The 12,697-nt window shown below is 48.9% G+C and overlaps 1 long non-coding RNA gene across 1 annotated transcript in view; it reads left to right on the forward strand.

Moving 5' to 3' along the window:
- LOC134479951 (uncharacterized) overlaps nucleotides 1-11,676 on the forward strand; it is a 29,514-nt gene extending 17,838 nt beyond the window's left edge. The window contains exons 3-5 of the long non-coding RNA XR_015625823.1: nucleotides 9,295-9,422; nucleotides 10,793-10,908; nucleotides 11,492-11,676. This is a non-coding gene — a long non-coding RNA (uncharacterized LOC134479951). The remainder of the gene's footprint in view (nucleotides 1-9,294; nucleotides 9,423-10,792; nucleotides 10,909-11,491) is intronic.
- The last annotated feature ends 1,021 nt before the right edge of the window (nucleotides 11,677-12,697 follow it).

The following is a 12,697-nucleotide window of genomic DNA, read 5'->3' on the forward strand; positions in this document are numbered from 1 at the left end:
AAGACAAAATAAAATAAAGACATAAAAGCATTGGAACCTTCCTCTGTCCACTGCTGGGGGACCCAGGGTCTTCAGGCAGGAGTCCCTGGCGCCTGCACAATCACAGACCTACAAAACAAACAAATGAATCTTGGGGATAGACAGGGACATTATGCAAGGCCCCCTCCTCCTTGGGGCTGTCACTCCCAAGCCAGACACAGAACCCCCTCCCCTTTGCAGGCCAACCAGGAGCTCCTCCCCACACCCACCCCAAGCCCCCTTCTCCCTCTCCTTCCTCCAGCTCCCCACCTCCTCGCCAAGGACTTTTTTGAAGTTGATCAATCAAACATGTTTTATTTCGGAGCCCTGTTCCTGCGAGGGGACTCTGAGCGGCCTTCATTAGTTCCACACAGTGAAAGAATAGACCGATTCAAGGAGGAGGGGGAGAGAAAGGAGGGAAGATTAGAGTTAGGTCTGCACACTTAAAAAAAAAGAGGAGGGGGCAGGGTGGAAGTGCGGGTTTGCTAAAGAGAGCTGCATTCAGGGAAGGGTCCCAGTCAATCCTCTTAGCCTGACAATGTCAGACTGACCGGAGATCGCCTGCCCAGCAGCCCCGTTCCTCAGGGTGGAAGAGCAATGGGTTGTTTAAATTGCTACTTAGGGTTACAGCTGTTTTATTAGGGATTTGCCCAACTTAATGGCTCTTTAAAGCTTTAAACGAGAAAATAGGTCTTCTCAGGACTCAAAGAAGAGGTTCTGGGCCGCTCAGACGGCGCCCATTGTTCCCAGCTTAAACCCTGGGCGGCCCTCACCCCTTCCCCCTCTGCGGGCGCAGACTTTGTCCAGCTCGGCGAGACGATTTATCCTTTTCACATTCTGGGTCTCTGGGACTGCATCCAGGGGACTTCCTAAGTACTTAAATGAAGGGGCTGCCGCGCTGCTTTGAGCACGCCCCAACAACTTAGGGACAAGTAAAGACGATAGTAACCGCATCTCTCTAGCAAGTGCCTACTGTGTGCCAGGCCTTGAGTTTGGTGCTGACAAAAATGACCAATTTTGTTCCTACCTAGGTCTACAAAGGAGGTGCCAATGATGGTCATTTTGCAAATGAGGAAGTTGAGGCATGGGAAGACAGACCACTCGGTCAAGTTCACACAGAGGGACCCGCAAGGGTGATCTCTACGGTTGAGACTCTCAGGCACTGGCTAGATGGCTCGAGGGTGGGTAGCCATGGATGCTTAGGGAGTTAGCAGGGCCAGTCAGGGGGCTCCTGAGACAAGGGGAGTCTGGGTTCATTCCTCTGAGTGTAAGTTCTTAGCTGGTGGGAGGGTTTTCGTGGAGGCTGAAGGAATGGGTGCCTGGGAAGGAGAGAAGGAGTCAGAGCCATGGGAGTGTCTGACCTTAGCTTCTTTGTCCAGAACCCTCCTTCTAGCACACAGACGTCTTTATCTATCACAGTTTAACCTCAGTACACTAAGCTGCAATCTTTATTTTCCATGATGACAAAAGCATCATGGAAATATATCATAGAGAACAGAAACAGAAAGATACAAATGTGAACGAAGAGGGTTGACCAGATGGCTCAGCAGGAAGAAACACTGACTTGGGTGTTTTGAGTTCAAGCCACATGCATGCACACACACACAGGCATGCACCGGCTATGGTCACGCTGAGACTCACCCAACGACTCAGAAGACTTGAATGGTAACTTGCAGATAGTCTTGTACAACTCTGTGGCCTTTGATTCCAACCCCAGGGTATACTTTATGGAGAGCGTTCGGGCTACACAAGGCTGTAGTAGAGGCAGTTGTTGGAGATAGAATCGGGAACACTGCAGGTGAACAAAGGCCAGGAGGAACGAAAGCCCCCCCTCCCCGACATAATGTGCATGTTTAAAATCTGTTTGTGGGAAACGGAGACTGTGTGTCTGGCCAGACCACAGAGGGAAGCTGGAGCCAGAACCCTGAGCCTTAGGCACTCAGTCAAGGGGGCTGAATGTATCTTTCTAAGGCCACGGGGAACAAGGTTGGTGTTGAGGCCTAGTTCAATACCTCAGAAACCTAGGAAGGTGGGCTTGGACCCCAACTCTCTTCTTGGCAGAAAAGCCACACATTTGTTGACTTCTCAACCTTCAGTGGCCTCAGCTGGGGGATGGGAACAGAGCCAGCTCTGCCCAGGCAGTGACAGGTTGGAGTCCCCAGATGTGGCTTTCTCTCAGGTTACGGTCACCTGACCCCTGCACCCCAGACTCTCAGAGCCTTACCCTTCTTTGTCACATGCTAAGTAGGTGTGTGAGAAGCGGGTTTATTTTAGGTCTTACAGATGTGAAAACATGGGCCCAAAGAGAGGAGGGGACACACTGGGGACTTCATTGCAGGTCAGTTGCAGAACTAAAACAACTCCTAAATGCTGATCAATCAAACCCGAGGGGGCTTTGCATAGTAATTGCTTCCTACTCCCCCAACTCCATCCTGCTAGTGTGTGTGTGTGTGTGTTCCTGAGTCACTGGGGTAGAATCAGGCATGACCAAGTAAGCAAGTGCTTGCCCACTGAGCCACAACCCCTCTTCCCCTTTGTTGTTGTTTTAGGCAAAGTGTGACTATAGCCCAGGTTGGCCTCAAGCTTACTATGTAGCTGAGAATGACCTTGAACTCCCCGATCCTCCTTCTCTGCCTAGAAAGTGTTGGGATTACAGGTGTGTGTCCCCATGCCTGGCTTGTCTTGTCTCCACCTTTCAAAGAACATTTGACAAAGCAATGTGATTCTTGGCTTAAGAGAGGTGTAAGGACATGGCAGTCCTCCCACGGCATGACCTGGCACAGGAGGAGTACGTTCACTGATTCCTGATGAAACTTTGAGGGCGTGGAGATGCCTTGGCAGAGGGCTTTCTGTGCAAGTGGGAAGGCCTGTGCATCACCAGCATCCTACATAGGGAGTTAGGAGCCTGTGACCTCAGAGCTGGGGACAGGCAGAAACAAGGGTAAGCTCCAGGTTCAGTGAGAGACCCTGTCTCAAAATAAGATAGGAAGCCAATGACGGAAACACCTTAACATCAACCTCTGGCCTTCTCACTCACAGATACAGGTACTCCCTCTCTCTTTCACTCATATAGACACACAGACACACAAACACACAGACACACAGACACACAGACACAGACACACATACCACACAGACACACATACCACACAGACACACATACCACACAGACACACACATTCACAGACACAGACCAGACATACACACACATTCACACAGACACACACAGACCAGACACACACACACAGACACACACACACAGACACACACACAGACACTCACATACCATACACAGACACACACATAGACACAGATAATCACACACACATACCACACACACAGACATACACACACACACACAGACACAGACACTCACATACCATACACAGACACACACACACACAGATAATCACACACACATACCACACACACAGACACACACCACATACACAGACACATACATACATACCACATACATACAGACACATATACACACTACACACACACCACACACACAGATACACATCACATACACAGACACACATACCACACACACAGAGCCACAGACATACATGCACAAACAGATACACACACACACACACATACCATACACACAGAGCCACAGACACACATGCACAGACAGATACACACACACACACACACACACACACACACACACACACACACTGCTTAGGGCTGGAGCTGCAGCTCAGTAGTAGAATGTCTCTTGCAGCAAAGACTCATTTTCTCAGTAGCTCGTCATAAAGAACTATTCACATCTGTCTGTAAAACCATACACAGTAGCCAGCTGTTCATCACAGCAACACTTCGAATGTGAAACCCAGATAAAAAGCTTAACTGGGCCTGGTTAAGTAATTTTTTTGTTATTTTCATACACTGGGTGTTATATATCAAAATACATGCCACAAACCAAATTATATGCTTATTAATGGTGTTTGAGATGTTTCTACAGACATTCGTGGGGTTTCTGTATTTTAAGATACAGATCTTGGGCAATTCTACTAACCTACCTGTCTGTCTGTCTATCTATCTATCTATCTATCTATCTATCTATCTACCTACCTATCTATCTACCTATCTATCTACTTACCTACCTACCTATCCATCCACCCATCAACCTATCCAGACTTTGTTTTACAGTGCTGGGAACTGAACAAAATTCTGGTCATTTTTGGCTAACCTTCTGTCTTTGAGGCAAGGTTTCAAGCCAGCCTTGAACTCTTAATCCTCCTGCCTCTAACTCCCATGGGCCATCTAGTGGCATCTTATTTTTTCTGGTGAGCTCGATGTGCATAGGTGTGCGTGCCATGTGTTTGTACTTGTGCAAGTCAGAGGGAAACTTAATCAGTTGGTTCTCTCCTTACTCGGGTGCAAACCTCAGGTGTGAGGCTTGCATGGTGAAACAGCACCTCTACCCACTCAACCATTCTGTCAGCCCCATACATTTTAATTGGCCTGTGTTTATAAAGTCTAGGTTCTCTCTCTCTCTCTCTCTCTCTCTCTCTCTCTCTCTCTCTCTCTCTCTCTCTCTTTCTCCTCTCTCTTTTTGTTTTTGTCTGATTCTTGCCAATGCTGGGCCTAGAAACCCCTGTGTATGATAGCAAATATTCTACGCTGAGATGGATCCTAGCCCCAGTGCTCAGCCTCAACCCTTGGGTTTTTGAGATGCAGGGTTGCTTATGTAGACCAGGCTAGCCTTGGGCACACATCCTTCCTGCTCCAGCCAGCCTCCCCAAGAGCTGTGATCACAGGTGTACCCCACCATCCTATCTGGCACGAAAGATGCTTTAAAGTATCGAATAAGATCTGAAGCCTCCAAAAATTGCTTGATCAATTTAAAGCTCCACAGCCCTTCATCCACCGAGAGCTGCTCAGTGTTCCCAGAGCGTCGGGATGGCCTCTCTATGACTTTATTTGAACTCTAAATGGTCGATTTTCAGGCAAATCAGAGAGAGATCAAAGCTCACATCCCCCCCCCCCCCCCCGCCCGCCCAGCATTTCCCAGCCCTGCTGTTCATCGTCTAGAGACCCTGTTGCATCTTTGTGTGGAAAGTCTGCTTTTCTTCCCTCGTCAACCTTTAGTGCCAGGGAGCGCGTGAGCACTTAACCCTCATCTCTCTTCCCTGGCGATGTTTTGGTCCCTGGCGTGGCCTCCCCCCTGCTCAGAAAGACATTTCCAAGACTGTGAATAAGTTCACCTATGTTTTCTTTGAGAACTTTTATGGTTCAATTTTTTTTTTTTGGTTGTTTGTTTAAATGTTAGCTCCATCTGGAATCTATTTGGGTATAAGGGGTGAGGTAGGGATTCTGTTTTATTTTTTCCAGCTGGCTGACTTCCAGTTATCTCGGTGCCTTGCTTTGAACAATGCATTTTCCTCTCCCATAGGAAACACCCACCCGCTCCCATTTCCATGCTGATTCTGCAGCGCTCCCGCCCGCCGGCCCGCCCGCCTCTGCATGGCTCAAGCTGGCTCCTTTTCCAGTGCAACAGCGCTTTCATAAAAGCTGTATCTTCCCAGCCCCTGAACATCTGGCAAAGCCAGCGAGCCTTCACTACTTCTGTGTCTCCTTACGTTTTCCCCTGGCTGGTCTCTCGTGTTTATTTTTCCAGATGAAATTTGGTATCATTTTTGTCAAGTTCCAAAAAAATAAAAGAAAATAAAACCCTTGTTGGTTTAAGGACTTTCCTTACCAGGCAGGCTGTGGAGGTTAACCCCTTGCCCTTAGTCTGGTTGTCAATCTCTTCCCCATCCCCCATCCCTGTGTCTGTGGCACAGAAAACCCATTCTACATCCCTTAAAAAGTGTATCTTTGGCAATCTGAGAGCGCTGCTAACTTTCCACTTAAAGTTCTCCTGATCTTCTTAGGGTTTGTGAATAATCTTTGTTCAGCACACGTGGTAGGTGGGAAGAATGCGTTCAAATTGATTTCTCCCCCTCCCCCGTTTATTTATTTGTCCTGGGGGGAAGTGCATGCCACAGCTCACAAGCAGAGGTCAGGGGACAGGTTGTGGGAATCAGTTTTCTCATTCCACCATGTGGTCACAGGATTTGAACTCAGGTCATCAGTCTTGGCTGCAAGCACCTTTATCCACTAAGCCATCTCTCTAACCCTCGGATTTATTTTTTTATACAGCGCTCCATTCTTAGTCTTAGTTGTCCCATGCTGACAACTGTGTCTCGCCTCAAGTTCTGCTCTGTCCAGCAGATGCCTTCTCTGTTGTTTCAAGGGAAACATTGCCACCTCTTTCAACACCCAGGAGTTCTGACTGCTCCTGTTTCCTAAAATATTCTTTGGATTTTATCACCCTTTCTGTTCCCTTAAACAAGCACCACTCGCATAGCCTCACAAGAGCCCCGTGAAGAAGGTGGGAAATGTCTACTTGGGCTGGGACAGGCAGGATGGTCTGACCCCATTAGCCTGGCTGTCAGGGGACAAGGAGGTCACTAGGAGTCAAATCCCCACAGGAGGAGAATTAAATTTCTTCCATGGTGTCTGTCTGTCTGTCTGTCCATCTGTCTGCCTGTCTGCCTGTCTGCCTGTCTCCCTGTCTGGCTCCCTGTCTGTCTATCTGCCTGTCTGCCTGCCTCCTGTCTGTCTGCCTGTCTCCCTTTGTCGTTGTATGGTTCTGGACAAATCCTTCAACCTTTAGTGACAGCCATCGACACAGATTTCTGGCTGTAGCTTTTTTTGTGTTTATGTGGAGACAGGATCCAGGTCTTACTGTGCCGCCCAGGCTAATCTCGAGCTCACAGCAAAGTCCCCCTGCCTCAGAGGATCTTCCAAATCATGGAATTACAGGCATGACTCACCATGGCCAGCTTTGGGCTGTAGCTTTAGGAACCCACCACAAAAATGTGACCCCAAGTAGATTGTGGACAGGGTGTGTGAGATCTGACCCAAGGAGACAGTGTCCCTTCATGGGCCATGTCTGGTAACTCAAGCTCTTTCTCTTCCTTTGGGGATGCCATCCAGGTCCCACAGGTGGTAGAGAAGCTCAGTGTTGACAGTGGTCTGTCTCAGCCTATGACTCTGATTTTTTCACTGTGCATATGTCTGAGAAAGATCCTAAAAGCCCTGCAAGAGAGTCAATCCAGAGATCCATTTCAGCTGGTATTTGAGCCTCCACATCTGGAATCCGTGAGGAGTGAGGACTCTGCCTGGGCCTCCCATTCCCTAACCCACGTAAAGGACTATCCATTCTTCTCTTGCTCTGGTCAGTAGCCAGGCTGGGCTACGTTAGAGTTGCAGACATCACTCAGAAGTTATTTCCTAATGATTCTTTGTTCTGGTGCATGGCTCTCCTCCCCAGCAGATTCCTGTGGATTCCCTGTGGTCTGTTCACAGGGACAGTCACTGTTGGTCTGTCCCGAATGTGAAGTTTCTGAGGTGAGCTGCTAAACCTTCCTCTCAAGTCTTCCTATCTTTTTCTGAATGGTAAAGCCAGAGTTGACCCTTCAGGATGGGGAGGTGGGGAGTTCTGGGGTTCTCAACATCCACCCACCCATTTATCCACTTGTCCAGAGCTCCCTCTGCCTCATCATCTTCTGGGTACAGACCCAGGTTGCTGCCAACAGAGGTCAGGGGTAGATTTAGTGAGCTCATGCTACATTTCTAACTATTTCTGGATCAGGGATAAATCAGTGCTTCTCTCTCTCTCTCTCTCTCTCTCTCTCTCTCTCTCTCTCTCTCTGTGTGTGTGTGTGTGTGTGTGTGTGTGTACACACGCACTCAGGTATATTCATGTCAGACATCTGTGGTTGATACTGAGTGTCTTCTCTGGTCACTGTCCACCTCGGTTTTTGAGAGTCTCCCACTGAACAAGAGCTCACAGATCGGGCCAGGCTGTCTGGCCTGTGTGTCTTAAGGATCGTTCTACTTCTGCTTTCCCTATCCGGTGCTGGGCTACCGGCCTGCACTATTGTACTATTGTGTGTGCCTGGATTTTTGTTTGTTTGTCTGTTTTTAATTTTACTTTTGAGACAGGGTTTCTCTGTGTAGCTGGAACTCGCTCTATAGAGCAGACTGTCCTTGAATCTGCCTGCCTCTGCCTCCCAAGTGCTGGGATCAAAGGCAGGCACCACCATGCCTGGCTTGCCTGTTTTGGGTTTTGTAAGACATAAAAACCACAGGTGCTACGGATTCAGGTTCTCATGCTCATGTGACAAGCACTTTGCTGACTGAGCCATCTCCCCAGCCTGTGGAGAGACCCTTTTAAAAAATGACTGTAACCCTTCCCCTTTCTCAAGTTCAATATCTTCTATATCCTCATTGCCATAATCACTGCTGCCATTACCACCATCACCATCATCACCACTACCACCACCACTACCACCACCACCACCACCAACAACAACGTACCGTCTCTACCACCGCCCTCATCACTGACAGACACCACCATCTCTGCCATTGTCATCACCACCATTACCATAATCACCATCACCACCACCACCCTCACCACCATCACCACCATCACCCTTACCACCATCACCACCATCACTGTAATCATCATCACCACAATCATCACCATCACCATAATCACCCTTACCTCCATCACCGTAATCACCATCACCACCATCACCGTCACCACCATCACCACCATCACCCTTACCACCATCACCACCATCACCACCATCACCGTAATCATCATCACCACAATCATCACCATCACCATAATCACCCTTACCTCCATCACCGTAATCACCATCACCACCATCACCATAATCACCATCACCATCACCACCATCATCACCATCCCCATCAATCATCACCCATGGAGCATCAGTACACCCTGTGTTGCCCTCTGTCATATGGAGCAGCACTAGGAGCTTGCTTGGCATCATGATGATGACATAGATAACTTTACTCCACAGGTAGGCTGACCCCTGCAGTTAAGTGTCGTCTTTGCTGGCTATAGGAGTAGAGGCTGGGTCAGGTGACCTGCCCGACCCCACATTACTCTGTCATGTTTCCACCTGCAGAGGCCTAAGAGCCTATGGAGCCTCTGTGCTCCTTCCTGTGCTCCCATGGCCGCATGTGAGGTGTCCTGCTCAGGGCTGGAGGCCACTCCATGTTCTAGCCCGTGGATTTCTTTCCGGACTCTCCTTTTCCCTGATTTCTCATCCCCAGCGGTCTTAGGTGTTTTTCTGAGTGGAAACACTCTCTTCCCAGGCTGGCGGCTCAGCTGTAGACTTTTAGACACTGTTTGGCTTGGCACAGCTTCCAAACTCACCCCCCTCTCCACTGTTGCTCTAGATTTCTTTCTGCCAGAACCGAGATCAGAAATAACTCAGCTGTGAAAAAAACTTCGAGGCTCGCGGGCAGCGCTTGAGGAAGACGAATTGCCGCTGGGTTATTTTTCCCTCTGAGTCAGAAGTGTGACGGTAGGTGGGAGCTGGAGAGAGGGCTCTAAAGACCCAGGGATATTTAGGGAGCGGGACGGAGGGCTCCATTTTAGGAAAAATGAGGGCTGAGGTGTTGGCGCCCACCAGACAATCCAGCTTCCTCTCTACCAGGCCTTCCGATTCCGGTCTCTAATATCCACCAGCCCCAAGTTTGGTTGGTGTGAGACAGACTTCCATTGTTCTAGTTCAGTGTTACGGCATTGGGGCTTTGAAAATCTAACTTCAGTTCATTTCTTTTTTCTTTCTTTCTTTTTTTTTTTTTTTGCAGTGCTATGGCTGGAACCCTGTCCCTGTGCAGGCAAGAACTCTTCCACTGACACACACACACACACACACACACACACACACCACACAGACACACACACAGACACATACACAGACACACACACAGATACACAGATGCACACAGACACACACATACACATACACACACACAGATACACACATACACATACAGACACACATACACACACATACACATGCAGACACACAGACACACACATACAGACACATACATACAGACACACAGACACACACAGAGACACACACAGACACATTGACACACAGACAGACACACACACAGACACACACATGCATACACACATACACATACAGGCACACATACAGATACACACACACACAGACACACACAGACACACACAGACACACATAGCTCACCCGCACACACAACTGCATGCACTTTTGGTTCTCAAACAGGGTCTTGCTAATAAGCTTGTACTCAGTGTTCCTGTCTCCCCTCTGGGTGTCTGGGGTTACAGCTTGTGCCATTAGGCAAGAAAAGAAAAACAACTGTTCATATATTTTACCTATGTGGTTGGTTTTCCGTATATGTCTCTACACCAGAAGAAGGCACTAGATTCCACTGTAGACTTCTGTGAGCCGCCCTGTGGATACAGGTACTCAGGACCTCCAGAAGAGCAGCCAGTGTCCTTAACTCCTAAGTAATTTATCCAGCCCTCTTTCTCCCTCCTTCCCTCCCTCCCTCCCTCCCTTCCTCCCTCCCTCCCTCCTTCCTTCCTTCCTTCCTTTCTTCCTTCCTTCCTTCCTTCCTTCCCATCCGTCCACCTGTCTGTTCTTGACTGGTCCATGTGGAAACTTCCTGTGATCATATCCTGGTCCCTCGTCGTCTTCAGCAGTAAGGGGCAACCATGACTCGCTTTGAGCAGAGGGCACACGGTCAGATCCAAACACCATGGTGACAGCAGCTGGGGGACACTGGAAGTCAACTTAAGACCCTGATTGTACCTTGAGGCTTCCTGGTGTGGGTTGGCTGTCCCAACTGTTTTCAGTCATCATTTCCTCTTCAGTGTCCTTTGTGTCCCTTTCAGGTACCTTCAGAGCCATGCTGGGGTGAGCACACTGAGGTCCCCCTTCCTCCCGACCCTTGGAAGCTCATGCCAAGGGAGATACAACCCCAGCAGCATCAGGAACACCCACAGACACAGTATGTTGCTCTGAGTGTGAAGGGGAAGGGCGGGCTGGAAGTCAGCAAAAGTTCTGGAGATTTCTCAGGGACACCGGCTGTCTCTGGCACGTTGCCGGGTTAGAGTCCTTTCTTCACTCCTCTGATTATAACTAAGATGCCAGGTAGGGTGTAGTCCCCTCCCCCACTCATATTGCCGATTTGACTTAAGTCAAGAGAACTGGGGCAGGAAAGGTCAGAGGGCACAGGCTGCTTGTTTCTGGAACTGCCTGAGATCAGGAGGGAAAGCCCTGGCTTCCAAAGAGGGAGGTAAGAGGAGACCCCTTCAAAGCGAGAATGCACTGGGCCAATGCCCCTCAGAGGCCAATGTCCAGAGTTGGGAAGAAGGAAAATTAAACCTCGCCTCACAGAAGAGCTGAGAACAGAAACCTGCCTGCTCTGCCCTGGGCAGGGGAAATGTGCCTCTTACACACACCGTCACTGGCTCGTTCTTACTTGACTTTAGTTTGAGTCTAGTTTAGCTTGAGACATCCGTGCTCATTTATCTGCAGGGGCCTAAGTCAGGATGTCAGAGACCCTTACATACTCAGTGCTACTGCCCTAGGCTCACCAGCCAACATGGAGATAGTGGAGGTGTCCTCTGCAGGAGTAGAAGTGGAGTACGTGTTGTGGATGCTGGTGGGATTGGATTCAGCCATGAAGAAAAGTGGAGTTACGCCACTAGCAAGAAAGTGAATGGAACCGGAGAGAATCCTATTAAGAGAATTAAAACAGACTTAGAAAGTCAAATACGTGTTTCTCTCATTTGTGGATTTTAGATTTTATGAAAAGGCATAAAGCCACACACACACACACACACACACTTGCACGCGCACACGCACGCACACACGCACGCACACACATACACACAAGCTGTCAGCATGTCCTCAAGTTGGCTTCCAAAGGAAGTGATCAGCTCAAGGTGGGGAAATGACAAAATTCACAGAACAGAAAGGAAGAGAAACAGGCAGTTGCAGGAACAAGCCTCTCAGAGCCTTCAGGTCTGACTCAATCACACGGGGACTACAAATAAAACAATAAGGATTTTTGTGCTCTTTCAAGAAGGGAAGAGAAACCTGTAAGAACCAAGCCAGGACTAAGTGAACGTGCAGAGCGCTCAGCTTTGAAAAGGAAGCGGCAGGGAAGGCACCAAGCTCAGAATCGGAAACTCAAAGGACAGATCAACAGCCTCAATGACAGGGCTATGGAGAACCTGGCAACAAACTGATGGAATTGTCTAGAAGAGTGGAGTGGGAGGGGCCTAATGAACCTCTGCTTAGAGATCTGCAAAGCAATGGTGGACAGCGTTCCAGCCAGGATTGAGGAGTGAATGGTTGGTTGGTACCACACCCCAAACCCAAGAGGCCAGGGAATCCTTAGTGAGGTCAGTGATGGGAGATTCACAGCTGAACACAGAGTTAAACTGCGCCCAGGCCAGGAAAAGGGTCGAGGTGAAATGCACTTGGGAAAAGAGATGCTTTCTAAATAAGCAAGGAGAGTATTTATAGCTGGGATTTGTCTTAAATAAACAACAGAGGGCAGAACACACTGGCATTTTATTTGTTGGAGGAAGGGGATAGGGAAAGGGTCTTCCTTTGTAGCCTCGACTGGTGTGGAAATTGTGAGCCTCCTGCTTCGGTCACCAGAGTCCTGGTCCCACAGGTTGACCGCTTGTACCTTCAGTGTGCTGAGAAAGCAGTGATTGACAGCGTGGAACTCCACTCGCTCCTCCCAAAAGGAAGAAGAGACATCTGCATTCAGACAAAGGAAA

Source organism: Rattus norvegicus, chromosome 7 (genome assembly GCF_021556685.1).
Source record: "Rattus norvegicus strain SHRSP/BbbUtx chromosome 7, alternate assembly SHRSP_T2T, whole genome shotgun sequence".
In the NCBI taxonomy this organism is placed as follows: Eukaryota; Metazoa; Chordata; class Mammalia; order Rodentia; family Muridae; genus Rattus; species Rattus norvegicus.